Here is a 14,216-nt window from a genome sequence, read left to right on the forward strand (position 1 = left end):
CCTTCCAAAGGATGGCTTTACTAGTGAATTACACAATACGTTTAAGGAGGGAAAAAAAAAAAAAACAATTCCTTACAAAGTCTCCCAGAAAATTGATGGAATAGAATGCTCCCTCACTCCAGGAAGCCAATTAGTATAATTTTTCACACTAACACACTTTAAAATAAAAAATGTTATCTCCTCAACACTTGCACTGATAAAAAACACTGATAAAATACAGCATCCATTTCTGACAATTATTCAGTTGTTACATCCCGTCTGACTGCAACCCCATGGACCGCAGCATGCCAGGCCCCTGTGTTCTCACTGTCTCCCAGAGTTTGCGCAAATTCATGTCCATTGCGTTGATGATACTGTATAACCATCTCATCCTCTCCTGCCTGCTTCTCCTTTTGTGTTCAATCTTTCCCAGCATCAGGGTCTTTTCTAATGAGCTGGCTCTTTGAATCAGATGACCAAAGTATTGGAGCTTCAGCTTCAGCATCAGCTTCAGCTTCCAATGAATATTCAGAGTTGATTTCCTTTAGGGTTGACTGGCTTGATTTCCTTGCACTCCAAGGGACTGTCAAGAGTCGTCTCCAACAGCACAGTTCAAAAGCATCAATTCTTTAGCGCTCAGCTAGGCTTAAGCCTACCTTAAAGTATTTTGAGCATTACCTTCAGTTCAGTTCAGTCGCTCAGTCGTGTCCGACTCTTTGCAACACCAGGAACTGCAGCACACCAGGCCTCCCTGTCCATCACCAACTCCCGGAGTTCACTCAAACTCATCTCCATCTCCATCCAGCCATCTCATCCTCTGTCGTCCCCTTCTCCTCCTGCCCCCAATCCCTCCCAGCATCAAAGTCTTTTCCAATGAGTCAACTCTTCGCATGAGGTGGCCAAAGTATTGGAGTTTCAGCTTCAGCATCATTCCTCCCAAAGAACACCCAGGACTGATCTCCTTTAGGATGGACTGGCTGGATCTCCTTGCAGTCCAAGGGACTCTCAAGAGTCTTCTCCAATGTCACAGTTCAAAAGCATCAATTCTTCGGTGCTCAGCTTTCTTCACAGCCCAACTCTCACACCCATACATGACCACCGGAAAAACCATAGCCTTGACTAGATGGACCTTTGTTGGCAAAGTAATATCTCTGCTTTTGAATATACTATCTAGGTTGGTCATAACTTTCCTTCCAAGGAGTAAGCTGCAGTGATTTAATTTCATGACTGCAGTCACCATCTGCAGTGATTTTGGAGCCCAGAAAAATAAAGTCTGACATTGTTTCCACTGTTTCCCCATCTATTTCCCCCGAAGTGATGGCACCAGATGCCATGATCTTCATTTTATGAATGTTGAGCTTTAAGCCAACTTTTTCACTCTCTTCTTTCACTCTCATCAAGAGGCTTTTTAGCTCCTCTTTACTTTCTGCCATAAGGGTGGTGTCACCTGCATATCTGAGGTTATTGATATTTCTCCCTGCAATCTTGATTCCAGCTTGTGCTTCTTCCAGCCCAGCATTTCTCATGATGTACTCTGCATAGAAGTTAAATAAGCAGGGTGACAGTATATAGCCTTGACATACTCCTTTTCCTATTTGGAACCAGTCTGTTGTTCCATGTCCAGTTCTAATGGTTGCTTCCTGACCTGCATATAGGTTTCTCAAGAGACAGGTCAGGTGCTCTGGTATTCCCATCTCTTTCAGAATTTTCCACAGTTTATTGTGATCCACACAGTCAAAGGCTTTGGCATAGTCAATAGAGCAGAAATAGATGTTTTTCTGGAACTCTCTTGCTTTTCCATGATCCAGTGGATGTTGGCAATTTGATCTCTGGTTCCTTTGCGTTTTCTAAAACCAGCTTGAACATCAGGAAGTTCATGGTTCACGTATTGCTGAAGCCTGGCTTGGAGAATTTTGAGCATTACTTTACTAGCGTGTGAGATGAGTGCAATTGTGTGGTAGTTTGAGCATTGTTTGGCATTGCCTTTCTTTGGGATTGGAATGAAAACTGACCTTTTCCAGTCCTGTGGCCACTGCTGAGTTTTCCAAATTTGTTGGCATATTGAGTGCAGCACCTTCACAGCATCATCTTTCAGGATTTGAAATAGCTCAATTGGAATTCCATCACCTCCACTAACTTTGTTCGTAGTGATGCTTTCTAAGGCCCACTTGGCTTCACGTTCCAGGATGTCTGGCTCTAGGTGAGTGATCACACCATCATGATTATCTGGGTCGTGAAGCTCTTACCTGACTACCATGCAAAATGGGTGTAATTGTATGGTAGTTTGAACATTCTTTGGCATTGTCTTTCTTTGGGATTGGAACGAAAACTGACCTATTTCAGTGCTGTGGCCACTGGTGAGTTTTCCAAATTTTCTGGCATACTGAGTGCAGCACTTTAACAACATCGTCTTTCAGGATTTGAAATAGCTCACCTGACATTCCATCACCTCCACTAGCTTTGTTCGTAGTGATGCTTCCTAAGGCCCACTTGACCTCACACTCCAGAATGTCTGGCTTTAGATTAGTGACCACATCATCATAGTTATCCATTAAGACTTTTTTGTATAATTCTTCTGTGTATTTTTGCCACCTCTTCTTAATCTCTTCTGCTTCTGTTAGACCCATACCATTTCTGTCCTTTATTGCACCTATCTTTGCATGGAATGTTCCCTTAATTTTCTTGAAGAGATCTCATCTTTCCCATTCTATTGTTTTGCTCCATTTCTTTGCATTGTTCACTTAAGAAGGCTTTCTTATCTGTCCTTGCTAGTCTCTGAAACTCTGCATTCAGATGGGTATATCTTTCCTTTTCTCCTTTGCCGTTCGCTTCTCTTCTTTCCTCAGTTATTTGTAAAGCCTCCCCAGACAACCACTTTGCCTCCCTCCATCTCTTTTTCTTGGAGATGGTTTTGGCCACTGTCTCCTGTGTAATGTTATGCACCTCTGTCCATAGTTCTTCAGACAGGATTTGATTTAGGCCATACCTGAACTTCCTAGTGGTTTTCCCTACTTTCTTCAGCTTAAGATTCACTTTTGCAATAAAGACCTCACGATCTGAGCAACAGTCAGCTCCAGGTCTTGTTTTTGCTGACTATATAGTCTGTCCATCTTCGGCTGCAAAGAATATAATCAATCTGGTTTCGTATTGACCATCTGATGCTGTTCAAGCGTAAAGTCATCTCTTGTGTTGTTGGAAGAGGGTGTTTGCTATGACCAGTGCATTCTCTTGGCAAAACTCTGTTGGCCTTTGCCCTGTTTTATTTTGTACTCCAAGGCCAAACTTGCCTGTTACTCTAGATAACACTTGACTTCTTACTTTTGCATTCCAGGCCCCTATGATGAAAAGGACATCTTTTTTTTGGTATGAGTTCTAGAAGTTTTGGAGGTCTCTATAGAACTGATCAACTTCAGCTTCTTTGGCATAGTGGTTGGGGCAGAGACTTGGATTACTGTAATGTTAAGTAGTTTATCTTGGAAATGAACCAAGATCATTCTGTTGGTTTTGAGATTGCATCCAAGTACTGCATTTTGGATTCTTTTGTTGACTATGAGGGCTACTCCATTTCTTCTAAGGGATTCTTGCCCACAGCAGTAGATATAATGGTCATCTGAATTAAATTTACCCATTCCTGTCCATTTTAGTTCACTGATTTGTGAAGATGTTGATGTTCATTCTTGCCATCTCCTATTTGACCATGTCCAATTTACCTTGATTCATGTACTTAGCATTTCAGGTTCCTATGCAATTTTGTTCTTTGTAGCATCAGACTTGACTTTCACCACCAGACACATCCACAACTAAGCGTCCTTTTTGCTTTAGCCCAGCCACTTCATTCTTACCGTAGCTGTGAATAACTGCCTCTACTCTTCCGCAGTAGCATATAGGACACGCCTTGACCTGGGGACTCATCTTCTGGTGTCATATCTTTTTGCCTTTCCATAATGTTCATGGGGTTTTGGGGGGAGGAATACTGAAGTTGTTTGCCATTCCCTCCTCCAGAACTCTTCACTAGGACCCCTCCATCTTGGCTGGCCCTGCATGGCATGGGTCACAGGTTCAGTGAGTTATGCAAGTCTCTTTGCCATGACAAGGCTGTGACTCATGAAGGGGATAAAATCAGTTATACTTACATAATCAATTACGCTTACATATTAAGCACACCAAGTTTATTGAAGTGTTTAACTGAAATCAGATTTAATTTACAGTCAAATCAATTGTAATTTGACTATATTTGGTTAAACTGCAGATGATTTTAGACAGAAAAATAAAATGTTTCAATGGATATCAAATTCTGATTGTGTTAACTGAAGTCTGTAATTACTGTCCAAGTTTAATCTCCCAGATAGTTCCTTGTTGTCATGTTACATATTTGTAAAGGTTAACTGAATTATTAAGAAACTACTGTAAGCTTGTTTCTAAAGTTATTGCTGCAATCTATCTTTAAATGAAGATTAAATGCCTCATGCCCTGTGACCAGGTTCTATGAAAAACTGAGTTATTGTGTTAACAGTACAATGACCCGATACTTAGGAATAAATTCTGTAGTAAAATTGTCATAGAATATGACTACTCATGACATGCAGTACTGCTTGCGGCTAAAGCACAATGTACAATGTTTGTATGACAGTTCAGTATCATTGATAAAATGCCTTTAAGATGCTTCCCCAATCAATATACCTCTGAGCTTGCTTGTGATATCTGATTAGTTTTCTCCCAATATGGATAACTAGGCAAATGTATAAATAAAATGTAAGCCTACCACTGAGAAACAAATATTTAGACCTTTTAAAGGATTTAAAAACAAAAAGGGAAAATGATTTTTAAAGATTTTCACATATTGAGGTATGTAAAACCTTGGCCATGGAACCCTATCATCAATAAAATTTTCAGCAGCTGGTTGGACTTATATTAGTTGGGTCCCGTACTCTCAGTTGTGACCTTTGTGATCTTAATGTTTGTATTGGTCTTTGTCTGTTTAACCTTTTGGTCAGGTTTGTGTCTTCTAGGCTTCAAAAGTTTCAAATAAGACTCAAGCTGGCTCAAGGACTTCAACCCATTCTATCAGAGGGTAACCCAGGTCCCTACAGGTCCCCGGAACAATCAGCAAGGGACTTCTACACCTTTCAGTTCAGTTCAGTCGCTCAGTCGTGTCTGACTCTTTGTGACCCCATGAATCGCAGCATGCCAGGCCTCCCTGTCCATCACCAACTCCCGGAGTTCACTCAGACTCACGTCCATCGAGTCCGTGATGCCATCTAGCCATCTCATCCTGGGTCGTCCCCTTCTCCTCCTGCCCCCAAGCCCTCCCAGCATCGGAAGCTAAGTTCCATGGGTCTGTGGCCCCTGTCCATCAGGAAGAAGTTTCAAGATAAGAGACCTTCAACCCCTTAACCCTTAAGAATAAGGGATGTAAATCCCTCAGAGGAGAATGAGACAGGCTGGGACCTGACCCTGGGTCCCTTTTGCTGTAGTGCTTGCACCTGGACAAATGTCTCCTCCAGCAACAGAATGAGGACGTATAAGGGACTAAACATAGCTGCAGACATGGGCAGTTGGGGCAAATTATGAGCAACAGATACAAAGAGACCAAAAATCCAACAGCCACTTCTGAGGTGTCAGGAGTAAAGGTAGTTTATTGCACATAATCCCTGAACACAGCACCATTAATGGACTACACAGGCCACCCATACATCTCCCAAGCCACCCATACATCTCCCAAGCCACCCATACAGTCTGATCCCTAGACTCATACCTACCCTCACCTCATTTAAGGGACCAGCTAGAGGTCCCGTGGTTGGGATTCCATGCTTCCCCCTGCAAGGGCACAGGTTCAGTTCCTGGTTGGGGACTAACATCCCACGTGCCACGTGGCTCAGACAAAAAAAAAAGAAAGACCAGCTTGCCCCACCCCACTATGGAATAAGCAAGAGAAGCTATTACTTAGTTCTCTCATGAGTCCCAATAAAGTCTTGCCTCACTTTCTTTTTTGGCCTGTTATCAATTTCGGTTGATTCGAGTCCTAGAACCTAAGTAGATAAAACTGAGAAGAAATATAATTCTGTTTACTCTTTAAAAAAAATTGAGGTATACACTCTGCAGGGAACATTGATAATAGAGGATGCTATGCATGTGTGTGGCAGGGATTATATGGGAAGTTTCTGTGTTGTTGTTATTGTTTTGGTCATCAAGTTGTGTCCGACTGGGTGACCCCATGGGCTGCAGCCCACCAGGCTCCTCTGTCCATGGGGTTTGCCAGGGAAGAACGCTTGAGTGGGGTGCCAGTTCCTTCTCCAGGGGATCTTCCCCACCCCTGTCTCTCGCACTGGCAGGTGACTTCTTTACCTCTGAGGCACCAAGGAGGCCACAAATTTCTGCATATTCCCCTCAAATTGGTTGTGAACCTAAAACTACAAGAGTGAAGTCTTAAAAATATTGAGGTGCAGTTGATGGAGGAGACTCTTGAGAGTCCCTTGGACAGCAAAGAGATCAAACCAGTAAATCTTAAGGGACATCAACCCTGAATAGTCATTGGAAGGACTGATCCTGAAGCTGAAAATCCAGTATTTTGGTCATCTGATGTGAACAGCTGACTCATTGGAAAAGTCCCTAATGCTGGGAAAGATTGAGGGCAGAAGGAAAAGAGGGTATCAGAGGATGAGACGGCTGGATGGCATCACCGATGCAACGGACATGAACTTGGGCAAACTTCTGGAGATAATAAGGGACAGAGAGGCCTGGCACGCTGCAGTCCATGGGGTTGCAGAGTCGGACACAACTGGCTGACTGAACAACAACAACAGCAACAACAATAACATAGTTGACGTGCAATATTATGTGAGTTTTCAGGTATACAACATAGTAATTCACAGTTTTTAAAGGTAATACTCCATCTATAGTTTTTATAAAGTGTTGGCTATATTCCTTGTGTTTACAATACATTCTTAAAGCTTTAACTTTATTTACTCTTGATTTCTCTGTCTGTATTCCTGACCCTGTGTTTTTATTTTTGTTTCTGGTTCTTGGCTAAACTTGGTTCTGGTTCTGATTTGCACTTATTTGATAAGCTATTCTCAACAGCAACAATTGTGGGGCTGATTTCCTAGCCTGAATATTTGGTTATATTAGCGTGATAGGAGATTATACACTGTTAGCTAATGATCACAGAATATGGTTTGTTATACTTTTCTGTTTTGAATGCTTTCCTATTAGAAGGCACTGGCAACCCACTCCAGTGTTCCTGCCTGGAAAATCCCATGGACGGAGGAGCCTGGTAGGCTGCCATCTATGGGGTCGCACAGAGTCCCACACAACTGATGCAACTTAGCAGCAGCAGCATTGGTGACTTCACGTTGATTAGGAAGACATTTTGTGTACAATGGAAAGGTAAATATTCATTTGAGATCAGCACTGTTGAGATTTTGTGTATTGTATTTACTTTGACCCATAGCTGCCATTGGGCTTCCCTGGTGGTTCAGACAGTAAAGAATATGCCTGCTTTGCTGGAGACCTAGGTTCAATCCCTGTGTCCGGAAGATTGCCCTGGAGAAGGGAATGGCTATCCACTCCAGTATTCTTGCCTGGAGAATTTTATGGACAGAGGGGCCTGATGGGCCACAGTCCACGGGGTCACAAAGAGTCAGACACGACTGAGTGGCTAACAATAGCTGTCTTTATAGAACTAAAGCTGTGAGCTTTCTATGGGTCTCTGCGTCTATATGAGAACGTTCTTTACCTCTGTATGAATTTGTAACATTTTCTTATCTCTGCATATATTAATAAATTACATTCTTCCTGACACCACGCAAAGCCACCACACCTAGCTATTCCTTTTTGTCTTGTCACCTCTTTAATGGTTTTAAAAGGGTATGTGTGTTGATGTGTACTTGAATATGTTTGTGTATATGTCTCCAGTATTTTGAATTGTTTACAATGGAAGAGGATGAAACTGCCTAATGAAATACAGGATACCAGTTTAATTTGGAATTCATAAACACAATTTTTTGTATGAATATGTCTAAAATTCAAATTTAATTGGCATCTTGTTCGGTCACTTGTTGAGTCCAGCCTCCCTGATGGGAGGTACAGTCAATCCAAGTAACCTAGACTATCGTTATTAGAAACAAATACATATATACATATATTTTTCAAATTCTCAGTCTTTGGGTAGAAATTTTAGACATTTAAATTTATGATTTTCAAAGAGATCATGCTTACTTGTTTTTATATATTTTTAAAAATATATATATATTTGTTTATTTGACTGTGGGGGTCTTAGCAGAATGTGGGATCTTCAGTTCTCACTGCTGCATATAGAATCTTTTAGTTCTGGCATGTAGGACCTAGCTCCCTGGCTAAGGAGTGAACCATCGTCCCCTGCATTGGGAGCATAGAGTCTTAGCCATGGGGCCACCGAGGAAGTTCCAGTTTTTAAAGAGAGTATCTCTAGCTTTTATCTATTAAGTAGAATATTGGCTCATGATTCGAAATACACTTTTTAAAATTAAGAACTGTGTAAAAAAGGATTATCCTTATCGAACAGATGTCTGGCCTTTGCACTTCAATCCTGGGAAGCTGATCTCTAGCTCCTGACTGATAAGAATATCCTGCCTTATAGAAGTGTTTTTGTTTGTTGGGGGCTTTGACCACCAAATAGTTTAACAATGTGATTTATGGTATGGGCTTTAGGCCACACAATTAGCTCCAACTTCCAGGAGAACTAATGCTAGCATAATCTTGGAAGGGACGGACAATAAAGCCATATGGGCAGTAAGTGATTGAGCCCTAATAACATTCTAGACACCAAGGTCTCAGGTGAGCCTTTCTGGTTGGCAATACTCCACACATTGTGACTAGAAGAAGGGGATACCATACATGACTCCATGGGGAAAGGATGGCTGGGAACTGCATTTGGACCCTCCTTGGGCTCTGCCCATCTCTTCCCATATCTGATTTTGGTTTGTATTCTTTCTTTGTAATAAACTGTAGCCGTGAGTATAAAAGCTTTAGGTGGGTTCTGGGTCCTTCTAGAAAATTATCAAACTGGAGGATGGCTTTTGGACCCCCTCAAATTAATTAATGAGTTAGTGAAGCTTGTCTTGTGAGCTCTTGTCCCTGAAACTTTACAGTTTTGTTAACTCTGGGTTGATGCATCTATACTGTTAATGAGAATGTTGTTGAATTTTAGTTTGCCTTCTTTTCAAACTTCTATTGAAATGATCAGTAAGTTTACCTTATCTGATATAGCTTTTAAAATATTAATCTGTCATTAGAGGTGGGTCCAAGGCTTTGTGAAAGCTGACATATTTACCCCTCATTTTATCTTTCAAGCACTTTCTTGCTTTTGGCACTAAAAGTTGCTTCAGCCCTATCTTGTGTCTTCCCTACCCCAGCCCTGAAATCCCATTTGTTCAAGGAACACTGGTTCTTTGCACAGGAGAATGGTGTTCAGAAACCAAGATCTGGGCTCAGGTGCGCTCATTGCCACTGGGATGTCACTGCTTTTTGACTGTTTCAACAATCATAGCCCCACAGAATTGCTTTATATAAATTTATACTTATATATGAGTTACATAAATATAAATTTAAGTTAAAATGTAAATATATTTATACAGATGTAAATTTATATAAAGTTATATTTATATGTAAATATAAATGGGCTTCCACAGTGGCTCAGCAATAAAGAATCTGCCTGCAATGCAGGAGCTGCAGGAGACAGATTTAATCCTTGCGTCAGAAAGATCCCCTGGAGAAGGGCATAGCAACCCACTCCTGTATTCTTGCCTGGAGAATCCCACAGGCAGAGGAGCCTGGTGGGCTACAGTCCATGGGGTTGCAAAGAGTTGGACACGACTGAAGTGACTTAGCATGCACACACACATATATATAGATATTTATTTGATTATTTTTAATAAACTTTTAATTTTGGAATAAGCTTAGATTTAAAGAAAAGTTGCAAAGATAGTACTGAGAATTCCTACATGGCTTTTGCCCAATTTTCCCTAGTGCTTACATATTAATTTGTCAAAACTGAGGAATTTACACTGGTACATTATTATTAATTAAACTTTTAATTTTATTTGAATTTCACCAGTTTTCCCACCAATGCCCCATTTTTTGTTGTTGTGGGATCTAATGCAGGATAACATTACATTTAGTTGTCCTGTCTTCTTATTCTTTTCTGGTATAATTATTTTTTTAATTCACAAATAATTCCTTCATTTAATACTCAAATAAATTGCCTCATTGTTTCATTTTAGAGGCTCAAAAGCATTCAGTGACTTTTCCTGGTTCATATTGTTACTGAGTTGCTCAGTAGGGACTTACTTGGCTTTATCTGATTGCAAAGACTGTGCATACTCTAACCACTCTACATGCTACCTCGTGAGCTGTGTATGAAAACCCCAAACAAGCACAAAATGAAGGAACTAAGGGACTACCCTGAGTCTAAGTTAGAACAAGCGCCACCCAGGAGTCAATGACTTCCACGTTCACCTCTCTGGCCCACATGTCCACTGCGCTCTAAAGCATAGGTGGAGATTGGCCCCATTGGCCAAATTTAACTATTTGGCGATGTCTTGGATGGCCTATGAGATCTCGACTCAACACATCTGAAACAAGATTCGTGGCCTTCCTTCTCAAAGCTGGTCTTCTGGTTCCTTCTTTTCCAAACCTGGTTTCTGATGATATAAATGTGGAGTGGGGGCCCTAAGGAGTCATGGGAACACGAAGGCATGGGAAAACATTCACATGAGTAGGAGTAATTCTAGGACAGAGAGAGGATATAGACTTCTTCTATATCTATCTTTCCTTCTATGGAAGGAAAGAATCAGGGATCTCTAAGCAACAGTGAAATGGATTAGACAGTTGATGAGTGGCTGAAGTATGCTCAAAGGGTGAGGGTGAGGTGCCAGAGGGTCTATTCTCAAATTCCTTAACTGCCCCAAATTCCTTCTTGCCTTTGGTTTCTGTGAGATCACCTGACTTTACTACTGCTGCTGCTGCTGCTAAGTCGCTTCAGTCGTGTCCGACTCTGTGCAACCCCATAGACGGCAGCCCACCAGGCTCCCCCGTCCCTGGGATTCTCTAGGCAAGAACACTGGAGTGGGTTGCCGTTTCCTTCTCCAATGCATGAAAGTGAAAAGTCAAAGTGAAGTCACTCAGTCGTGTCCGACTCTTAGCGACCCCATGGACTGCAGCCCACCAGGCTCCTCCATCCATGGGATTTTCCAGGCAAGAGTACCGGAGTGGGGTGCCATTGCCTTCTCCATGACTTTACTAAGTTCCTGCTATTTCCAAGCACAAGTAACCATGGCTCACTTGCTATAAATCCCCACTACTTAGAGATTAATGGAGTGTGCTAACCCTCTCCTTTCTGACTATCCAAATAGCCCAACTGGAACCTGACACAGTTGTAAAAGGGTGGCACATTGTTGCCTTCTCAAGAGGCATACAAGGAGGGTCTTAATTCAGGGTTTCACTAATTTTCATAGGATTTTACAGTTTCTCCTTCTTCCCTTGCTCCTGCTCTGGGTGGTGAAGTGGAAATAGTCAGGTGCACTTGAATTCCAGCACTCTTTTTGTGGTTTACATCAGAGTTTTTTTTTTTTTTTTAATGATGTAGTAAAACAACTAAATTATTTCTTCTTTGAGAAACTAATAGAAAGTTATTCAAGGAGATGTTATTTTTTATGTATGGCAGTGTTATTAAGAACACAGATTCTACAGTCAAATCCTAGCTCTACCAGATAAATCAGGGAATGGCCAAGATAGTGGAGTAGAAAGGCCTTGAGCTCACCTCCTCCCATGGGCAACCATTTATACCAAAACTATAACTATTTACACAACACCTATTGATGAGAAAGACCGGAATACTAGCAGAAAATATTCTACAACTCAAGATGCAAAGAAGGAAGCACAATGAGACGACAGGAGGGGTGGCAAGGCGGTATAGTAAGTACCCATACCCCTATGCCAATGACTCGCAAGTGGGAGGATAAGTGCAATTACAGAGATTCTCCCCGAAGAGTGAGGAGTCTGAGCTCCACATCAGGCCTCACCCAACAGTGAGCAGGCATCAGCTGTAGGACCTTTTGGGCCCCAGCCCTGTTGGCTAGTCAGCAGGCATCAGCCCTAGGACCAGTTCAGTCCAGCAGCCGGCCGTGTCAGGACCCACCAACAGTGGGTCCACCAACCCACCAGCGGTCCAGCACCAACTCTGGAACACGTTAGACCCCTCAGCCAGCGACCTCAGAATCCATCCCCAATAGCCAACAGCTGACACCAGCTTTGGGACAAACTGGACCCTGCAACCAATCAGGAACCAGCATTGCCCACGGTCAGGTCAGCGTTAGATCCAGGACACCCAGTCCGCAACTACTCACCACAGAACCTGGCTCTGCACACCAGTGGGTTAACACTAGCCCTGGAAACCACTTCCCCCACCCATGGCTCTTCAGCCAGCCTCCTCATGACCTGGTCCTGCCCACCAGTGGCTGGAAGGTTCCACATAAGGTAGGGACAGGTAATTATTGGGCCAGGGACCAGTCACATATGCCAGGCTTGCCACAGTAGTCAGCCTGTTACACAGAAGGACTCATGCAGCCCACATAGAGGGCACCCATATAACTTAATGACCAGAAGGGAGAACACTACTGGAACCTATAGGATGTCTCCTAAAAAGGCCACTTCTTCAAGGTCAGGAAGCATAACAAACCTACCAAATACACAGATATGAAACTAGCAAATTAGGCAGAAGGAGGCAACAGAAGAGTATGTTCCAAACCAAGGAACGAGGTAAAACCCAGGAAGAACTACGTAAAGTGGAGGTAGGCAATCTGCCCAATAAAGAGTTCAAGGCAATGACTGCAACGATGCTCAAGTGATTTGGGAGAGATTGGAGGAACTAAGTGAGAAGTTAGGAGTTTTAGACAGAGGTAGATAATGTAAAGAAGAACCAAACGGAAATGAGGATAGTAACTAAAATAAAAATACACTAGAAGGAATCAACAGTAGATTGGATGCTACAGAGGAACAGTTCAGCTAGCTGGAAAACAGAGTAGTGGAAATCACTGGAAACAGAAAAAAAAAAAGTGAGGACAGTAGGGGATGTATATATATATATATATATATAGCCTCCCAGGTGGCACTAGTGGTAAAGAATCTGCGTGCCAATGCAGGAGATGTAAGAAACATGGCTTTGATCCTTGGGTTGGGAAGATCCCCTGGAGGAGGGTATGGCAACCCACCTCAGTATTCTTGCCTGGAGAATCCCATGGACAGAGGCGCCAGGCAGGCTACAGTCCACTGACTGGAGAGACTTAGCATGCACATACATACATATATATCGTGTCCGACTCTTTGCGACCCCGTGGATTGTAGCTTACCAAGCTCCTCTGTCCATGGGATTTTCTAGGCGATAGTACTGGAGCGGATTGCCATTTCCTTCTCCAGAGGATCTTCCCAACCCAGGGGTCGAACCTGGGTCTCCTGCTTTGTAGACAGACGCTTTACCATCTGAGCCACCAGGGAAGTCATACACACACACACACACACACACACACACACACACATAGTTATGACTGATTTATAACGTTATATGGCAGAAACCAATACAACATTATAAAGCAATTATCTTCCAATTAAAAAAATTTTTTTCAAACAAATGACAATTTGAGACTTTTGTAGTAACACTCACATTAAAGTGGTCCCAAAAGAAGAGAGAGAGAGAGGAGAAGAGAACATATTTGAGGACATAATAGCTGAAAATTTTCCTAATCTGGGAAAAGAAACAGACATCCACATCCAGGAAGCACAGTTACAAACAGAATCAACCCAAAGATAGCCACATCAAAATACATAGTAATTAAAGTAGCAAAAATTAAAGATAAAGAGACTATTAAAAGCAGCAAGGGAAAATCAACAGGTTAAATACAAGGGAACTTCATTAAGGCTATCAGCTGACTTGCAGAAATTCTGCAGGCCAGAAGGGAGTGGCATGATATATTTAAAGGGATAAATAGGGAAAACTTGCAATCCAAGAATACTCTACCTGGCAAGACTTTCATTCAGATTTGATGGGAAGATCAAAAGTTTTACAGACAAGCAAAAACTAGAAGAGAGCAGCAGCAACAAACCAACTTTACAAGAAGTGTTAAAGAAACTTTTCTAACTAAGAAAGAAAAGATCGCAAATAGAAATATAAAATTATGAATAAAAAAATCTCATTGGTAAAGTCA

At 42.0% G+C, this 14,216-nt stretch overlaps 1 non-coding gene across 1 annotated transcript; it reads right to left on the reverse strand.

Annotated features, from left to right (window-relative positions):
• Positions 1-13,437: 13,437 nt before the first annotated feature.
• Positions 13,438-13,509, reverse strand: TRNAC-ACA (transfer RNA cysteine (anticodon ACA)). The gene has a single exon. It is a non-coding gene; the product is annotated as a tRNA-Cys (tRNA).
• Positions 13,510-14,216: the final 707 nt, after the last annotated feature.

This window comes from Ovis aries, chromosome 12 (assembly GCF_016772045.2).
Source record: "Ovis aries strain OAR_USU_Benz2616 breed Rambouillet chromosome 12, ARS-UI_Ramb_v3.0, whole genome shotgun sequence".
Lineage (NCBI taxonomy): Eukaryota > Metazoa > Chordata > Mammalia > Artiodactyla > Bovidae > Ovis > Ovis aries.